At 37.4% G+C, this 8,663-nt stretch overlaps 1 pseudogene; it reads left to right on the forward strand.

Annotated features, from left to right (window-relative positions):
* The first annotated feature begins 5,130 nt into the window (after positions 1–5,130).
* LOC149549755 (L-type lectin-domain containing receptor kinase SIT2 pseudogene) lies at positions 5,131–7,879 on the forward strand (annotated as a pseudogene).
* Positions 7,880–8,663: the final 784 nt, after the last annotated feature.

An 8,663-nucleotide genomic window follows, 5' to 3' on the forward strand; every position in this document is an offset into this window, starting at 1 on the left:
CAAAGGATTACTACTTTTATTTTTGTCATAGCTTAAAATTTTGAGCGTAACTATCTTCAAATTCTTGTCAAAGTTCAGAAATTGTTGATTTCAGAAAAATGTGGCTACTTATACCCCTCTTTTGGCACCACAACTTGGTGCACTTTGCCCATACAAAATATCAAAGTATTTGATCCATACAAGATTTTTGGAGGAGAGAATTCAGAAGAAAGTTACTAGAAGATAGAATTAAGAATGAATCTAGATCAGGCTTGTTAAATAGCACTAAGCATATCCATTGTTTCAATGAGATGATAATTCAAGATAGTGGGTTCATTGTGGCCAAGTACCAATGTTCAATAAAAACTCTTCTAAAAAATGAGATAGGTATTAAATCAACTTTACACCATAGATATGACACCTATTGCTAAATTTGGAGCCACAAACTAATTTAGCTTTTGGATAGGTTAATTTTTGTTGTGTATTGTAGGGTAGATGAGGTTTGTGAAGCCTGTAAAGAGACATATTTTTTGGCCATGGACAAGTTGATGAATAATGATAAGTTGTTTAAATAGTTCATATTTTGGAAATATTTCTATGACAGTTAAGACAATTGTTTGTAATTATCAATAATATTAATAGGTCTTTAATTTAGGGTTGCATTAATTAATATTAGAAATAGGAGAGGAAATGGAACAGAAGATGATTTTGGGTAAGATGATTAGTTGGCAAGTAGTTTAGAATATAGGTGTAAGTGACGACTTCAGTATGGGGCAAGAAATCTACTTCTCCCAATGGTGGAGTCTGAGAAACAAGAATTTTGAACATATGAAAAGGAATAGAAGTCAATGCATCTGAAGTCTTATCATCATATGGCAGTGAAGAGGAAAGGCTAAGGAAGAAGAGAAAGGAAGAAATAAAGCAAAGGTAATCTAGAAGAGATAAAAAAGAAAGGTGCATAGGTCCAATAAGTCTTAAAAAGGGGTGTTATGTCCCATGTTATTTTGTTATATCTATTGTTATATATGAAGTTGTATTGCTATTTTTTATGTTTTCCAAATTGAAAAATAACCCTCTCCTTCATATACATATTCTTCATAAACATGTTCAAGTATATGTCACTCATTGCACCTCATCTAGTTCAAGCACTAGTATATGTTTTCTTTGGGTTGAAGGGTTATTATTATGTTACAAGGTGAATTGTTATGTCATGTCAACTTTTGAAAATGTGTCTGGAAGCTTGATGATATTAGATAAGAGCTCTATAATGATGTTTGTGTATTTTTTAGTTCTCCTAGTGCACTAAATACAAATATTTTGCTATTAATTGCTCCTCTTATGCACTTGGATGAAGATAATGATTGAAATAGAACATTTTAAAATGGAATGTCAAAAGAATACCAGTAGATAGTAGCACATAACATTGAATTTTGTAAAATGTGTTCCTAGTTACATGATCAAAAAATAAAAGGGATTGATCAACTAACTTTGAATTTGAATTGAAGAAAGGAAATGATCATCTTCATAACCATGGGAATACCCAAAGTGGTAAAATGGCCCAATTTAAGTGGCTAGAAACTATATATGGGTAGGTGTTTAGATTAATGTAATAAATGTGAAGATTGGGTGAGTAAAGTAAGCATATGAGGATAAGGTGATGGCTAAGTGTGTGGAATATATGCATGTAGGCATAGATTAAGGGTTGAAGAAGTGAACTCTACACAAGATTGCACAAAATTGGTTAATACGTATGTATTTTCAAAATATTTCCTTAAAATGGGTATAAAACTAAATGGCATATACTATGTGCATTAAAATTTCTTGCTGGGGTCAACTTACACTATTTAATTAAGTAACGTAATAAGTACAACTAACCTAATATAATTAATCATGGAAAAATAATAATAAAATTTAAGGAAATTTAATGTGTGTTATTTAGGAAGGAACATTTGCACATCTATTGTGTGTCTTTTGAACTTGCATTAAGTTATTAGTTATAATAGGAGTCATGTAGTGTCAAAGTGTTTTCTTTCTCAAAAATCGTTATGATTATCACCTCATGTGTGTGACCAATGCTAAACTTAGATTCCTATACACACATTTTGTGCTCAATTGTAATTGATGTATGTATACCCCTTCCATGTTAGCACCTATGTTGTTAGAAATGCAATAGGAGAATGTTGTTTCATATTTCAACTATAAAAACATGTTTCCTATTGTCAAAATTCATTTTTATAAGTCCATAATGGTTGTAATGCCTTGACAATCAAAAGACTAACAATAAATTTGACAAAGGTAAAAGGGTTAGTTGCATGAATGGTAACATTTGTCAAACATGAGTGATCTTTTGTTGTGATTACCTACTAACTATAGACCGATTCATTCACTTTATGTGCCAATTACAATGAATAACTATTTAAAATATTATCAAAGCATAGATAAGTAGTTAATTATCTTTTATTGCTTAAGTGCAAAATGATATTGATAGTAGTTTTTGAATAATAAAGTAGCCAAAACAAGGGGGCTGGCCCTTACATAAGACAAATTGACCTACAACCAACATATTACCAACCAAACAAAAGATTGCCCCTTACTACTGCTTAAAAAAATAAAAACATCATTTGAAGGAGCATAATAATAAAAACTACCATGCATCCTACTAAGATGGCCTCAAACAACACTTCTTAAAAGAAAGAAGTTTTTAAACAAAGGTAGAACAACCTTTAAACTGACTAAGTCCTTAAACCAAAAAACCAAAAAACACATAAAATAGAGAGAAGCAGGCCCTAACTAGGCTTCTTCTCATCCTTCCCTTTGAGGATGATGTTGGTCCAATCTTTTGCCACGAAATCGAAGAGCATTCTAGAGTCCTCATGAGTCAAGTCCTCCTCTTGGTTGTCCTTTAACATGTGTAGTGTAGTGGCCACCGCATGTGTCACCTTGATGGTGAACTTTGACATAAGTTTGACAGAAGTTTGAACCTCTCCTCTAGAGCCTACATCCTCTCTCTCAGGTCTTTAACCTCCAAATTGTGTGTCTCCCCGTTATCCTCTAGCTTACCTCATGAATTGCCCTCCACCATGTCCTTGTTGTTATCTTGCAAAATCGAGGGGTTAGAAAAAATCTTTTCTTTAGGTATCGCCCTATTTGGAGATGACATCATCGTAGGGGAGGGGCTCTTTCCACCATTTCTAGAAATTGATCCTGCGTGAGGTCCACCCTTCCCATGGTAATAGAAGCAGAGATGTGGGTCATCTCTTTTCTCCCCTTATCCTCACCACCCGAGCCTGACATAGAAGAGTTTGAAATTTTCACCTTCTTATCCTCCTGATTCCCCAAACCATAGTTCAATGTCTTTTGTTTCACTCTTTGTTTGGGGTGTGCCATCTCTTTCGAATCTAAATCCTCCTCCTGCGAAGCAGTGGCCCTCATTTTTCTTTTGACATTCATTTTTGTTATTCTTCTAGATCTTTGTCTACCACCTCTAATCTCTTCTTCCAAATCCTCTAGCTCCTTCTCCTTCCCTTTCTCCATTTTCACTTTTTTTCCAAGAGGGGTAATTTTTCTCTCATCGGGGGACCCACTTGGTGATGGTTGGGGGGTAGGGGCTCTTGGGCATAATTCTCAGAGGAATATGGTGGGGGCGAGGGTTATGAAGAGTTGAGATATCAACCTCCACAATCCTAGGGGGTAACAAGGCCAGATGGAATTGATAAAGGCGAAACATCAAACCCTAGTGAAGGATTGTAAAATTAACCCCCTTTTTCATCTTTTCCTTAATGTCAGACATATTATCAACTAATTCATGTAATAGAAAGAAAGGAATAGAAATATAATCATGATGGTGGAAACGATTAAGGAGGGGAAAATGGTAATAGTAGCACACACCATACCTCCCTTCCAGGGTGAGATATTTCATTAACACCAAACAAACTTCATTCCATAGCTCTGGAAGCTTTTCACACAGAAATCCACCACGATGGTGAATGGGTCCTTTGCCCTCTTGAAAGAAGTGATTCAAATGGGCCTCGTCCGCAACCCTAGTCACCTTCTTTCATTTTCTCCCTTTCATCACAAGGCCTATCACCAAAGAAATAATTTCCTCCAACACCTGAAACGTAATACCATTAACCGTCACCTTTCTATCATCCTAGGAATTCACATTGATAGTAGTTAATTATATATTTTTTTCTTAAATGCACCTCATTTGCGTATATTATCTCAAAATATCCTACATCATTCATATGCCACCTTTTTGCCTCCATTTTGCATGCAATATTTCAATTTAAACTTGAAGTTTTTGCATTTAAAAATTACAACTTTAATTATATCCCCTTAGAGTGATCTTTTTGGGTCACACTTAATAACTTAATTAACTTATTTTAGAGAGTAGTTTTAAACATGATTTTTATTTTATAAAAAAAATGATTTTGACATATATTTTTTATTTTTTATAATTTTATAATTTTAATTTTTAAATGTATTTTAAATACATCTTTAAGTAAGTTTTTAATTTATTATTTAAAAATTTGTATGTATGTTTGTGTGTGCGTATGTGTCAACAAGATTGATCATGATATGGTTGGACTAAAATTTCCTTAAATTTAATGAAGTGATGAAAGAACCTTTTCACTTTTGATAAGGGTCTATGGGAAGAGATCCAATAACTGCCTAACTTCACGCACTTAGAACTCTTAATATGTATGCCAAAATTTGGTGATTATTTTGATGAACTTTTGTAGGTGACTGAAGCGCTTAAAGTTAAGGTTTGGGTGTTTCTGCATTTATAGAGCTCTTGTAGAAGTCGTAGAGTGCAAAGTAGTCGAAAAGTGCCATTTCAAAATGTTTGCATAAAACCTATTATGTTCACCCCCAATAGCCACTCACCAAAAAAGAAATAGTAAGTACTATACAAATGGACCAATCAACAATCAACAAAGCTAAAAACTAATCGACTATTAGAACCTACTTAGATATCTCTTTTAACATAAGGAGTGATCTCTTTTTATGATAACTAACTCTTACTATCAATTCGTATAGAACGATAAGCACATATACAATATTCATCAGTACCACCACAACGTATCTCCACCTAAAAAAACGAATAAATAACTTTTTTCCCCTTTTCCAAAACTTTTTGACTGCACGCAGAATTTTTTACCCTCATTTCCACGACTTTTTGACAGTGCACAAAAGCTCCTACTTCCTGTACTCTCAGGGGAAACCAGAAAACAGAGGGAGCAATTATCTTTTAAATCAAATTTCCACTCTTTGATTTCCCTTTTCATGTGCTTTGTGCTCATCAAATTCAGCGTAGGAACGGATTGACTTGTCGATAAAGCTACGTGAAAATTCCATTGTATTCTTATATTGAAATAGAATACCACACCAGCTCAACTATCTGCCATACGGAACAGGGTGTACTTGGACTCGAAACTCGCTGGAATCCTATACTGTCTATGAAGACACTATACATATCCGTTGATAGGAAATGAAAACCATGTCTGTGAATATCCTGCTTATTATTCTTATGTTCATGTATCCATTGCTTCTAGCCCAAGCTCACACAATTTTCCGCTTCAACAAATTCAATGCCTCCACCCTTTATAAGATCGGAGAAGCTTCTATCCGGTCCAATGCAATCTGCCTCACAAATCAGTCCCAACACATGTCTAGCCGAGCTTTGTATACTCACCCTGTTCGGATGAAACATCCCAATTTATCATTCAGCACAAGCTTCGTATTCGCCATGGTTCCTTGTTCCTCTGATCCTCCACGCAGTGGGCAGGGGATGGCCTTTATAATCACACCCTCCAAGTCTCCAGTGAAAGATTCTTCATCTCAGTTCCTCGGTTTGTTCAACAGTTCCACCATTGGGAAGCCTTCCAATCATCTCTTTGCCGTCGAGTTCGACACAATCCTCAACAAGGAATATCTAGACATGGACAACAATCATGTCGGCGTGGATCTCAACGACCTCAAATCTGTGAAGTCTGAATCTGCGGGGTACTGGATTGGCAACAAGATGTATCCATTAGATCTCAACAGTGGACACAACGTTCAGGCTTGGATCGATTACGATGATACCCAACACCAATTGAATGTCACAATAGTGGAAGCCGGTTTGTTACGACCCAAGAAACCTCTTTTATCTCTCGAAAACATGAATCTTTCCGACATCTTGGAACAAGAAATGTATGTGGGTTTCTCTGCATCCACAGGAACAGTCGTTGAAGACCATTGCGTCCTCGCCTGGAGCTTCAGCACGAATGGACCCCCGCCTGAGCTGGATGTATCTCATCTTCCTTCTCTAGTCAAACCCAAGGATTCCAACTCGACACCTATCATAGCCGCCATAACTACAACTCTGGTACTTTTCTTGTTGCTTCTGCTCGCCGCAGCGGTTTTCTGGTGGAAGAGGAATAAGCAGACTGACGAAATAGAAGAATGGGAGAAAGAATATTGGCCTCACAGATTCGACTATAAAGACTTATATATTGCAACCAAGGGCTTCCGAGAAGATCAGATCTTGGGCTCTGGTGGATTCGGGCAGGTGTACAAAGGTGTTCTTCCTGCTACAGGACAGGAAGTTGCTGTAAAATCAATCTTCAGAGAGACCCCTGAAGCTCTCAAGGAATTCATAGCAGAGATTTCAAGTCTTGGGCGTCTGCAGCACAGGAATCTTGTGCAAATCAGAGGGTATTGCAGGAGGGGTGCCAAGTTTTTCATATTGTACGACTACATGGCGAATGGGAGCCTGGACAAGATGATATTTGGGAGGACCAAGAGCGTGCTGACGTGGGCTCAGAGATGCAGGATTCTGAGGGACGTGGCAGCAGGATTGCTGTATCTTCACGAAGAGTGGGAGCAGGTTGTGGTGCACAGAGACATCAAATCTAGTAATGTTTTGTTGAACTTTGAAATGAATGGGAAGCTTGGGGACTTCGGGCTCGCTCGTCTGTACGAGCACGGAGGAGACCCACAAACTACTCGTGTTGTGGGTACGCTTGGGTACATTGCACCGGAGCTGCTCAATACAGGAAAGGCCGCTCCCAGCGCAGATGTGTTCAGTTATGGTATTTTAATGTTGGAGGTTGCATGCGGGAGAAGGCCTGTGGATACTTCCCTCGAGGATTCGCAGATAGTAATGGTGGACTGGGTGAGAGAGCTGCAAGGGAAAGGCAGGCTCACAGATGCAGCGGATCCGAAACTTGGTGGTGAGTATGTTGAAGATGAGATGGAAATAGTGCTCAAATTGGGACTTTTGTGTTGCAATCCTCAGCCGGAGGAGAGACCCTCCATCAGACAAGTGTTGCAGGTAATAGAAGGTGAAGTCTCACTTCCCGCTGTAATATATCTCCGTGAGATGAGTGGAGAGAGCAGTGGGTCATTTCCATTTGCAGGAGTATCGTATGCATCGACTTCCAACTCTCTTCAGGAGATCTTCAACCGTTTAGGGCCTGCGAATGAGCAGGAGGAATCTCATCATTCTCGTAATGAGGAGAGATTGCAACGTGAGATCTCGGAGTTCTAGGAGGAAGAATCCTATTGTAGAGGAGGACGCTATTCTAGCTGGACATATCAGAAAATAGATGTCTATGTTGTTTTGTGAAATCAAATCAGATTTATAAGTCAAAATTTTCCTGCTTTTATTGGTGTGGTTTTTCTTCAGAGTTTGGGGTCCCAGCCACCATGATGGGATCAAGAGACAGCACCTTTTGTGGGGTTCTGCGATAGGGTTCATGGTCGGATCGAGGAGAAATGCCCTGCAAGCCAGAAATAACTTTATTCTTGTAAAAAGTGTTAACAGTTATTTTACTATCAGACAAAATATTCTAATTCTAATTTTGTAACTGACATAAATCTTATATTAAATGGCTTCAGATTAGGAATTTTTCTATATGATGATTTAGTACTTTCTTGTAGTGGTATTGAGTTTCAAGAGTTTGTCAATTGTTTTTGTGGGGAAATCATCTGCATGTTCATGCCTTTTCCTTGGCATTATGAATACCAACCTAGCATAAAAATTTATAGAAACTATTTCATGCTATAGTGGGCCCCTTAAACATCATACACTAAGGAAGAAATTGAGCTTGGAAAAATAAGTCAACTTCAACTATTTTACACTTTCAGTTTAAGAATCTAGCATTAATATATGATATTTAAACCATCCCACTCACTATTTGGATTGCATAGAAATCTTCTTTCAAAGTGTTGAGGAGAGGGCAGCTCCTCTTCACAATTGGATTGATTGCCAAAGAAATCTTGGATAGACCACTAGCTGGTGTTCTCCCATTGCATGCGCAACCCTTTAGGGAATTCGTTACTCTCTTACTTTGGAAGGTTTTCTTCTATGCTTCCTTGTTTCTATTGATGAGCTATGGAAGGAGTTGTCGATTATCTGTTGGATTCAATACAAGGATTTAAGCTTCTCCACTTCGGGCATGGACGACTTTTTGAAGGATTTTTTCCATGCATTTTAGGGGGATTTTTGCAGTGTCTTTTTGGGGAGATCAAGATTTATTTACCGGGGGAAATTAACTCCAAAATCCTTCATTTTTGCAATGATTTATCTTTACACAGTATGAGGTATGAGTTTTGTATATAGTACTAGTTTGCGTTCATCCTTCTCTTAGATTGATTTTACTCCAATTAAAGGTACTTTCTCAATTGTTTGAGGATGT

This window comes from Cupressus sempervirens, chromosome 7, assembly GCF_028749045.1.
Source record: "Cupressus sempervirens isolate cs-2001-9-10 chromosome 7, ASM2874904v1, whole genome shotgun sequence".
In the NCBI taxonomy this organism is placed as follows: domain Eukaryota; kingdom Viridiplantae; phylum Streptophyta; class Pinopsida; order Cupressales; family Cupressaceae; genus Cupressus; species Cupressus sempervirens.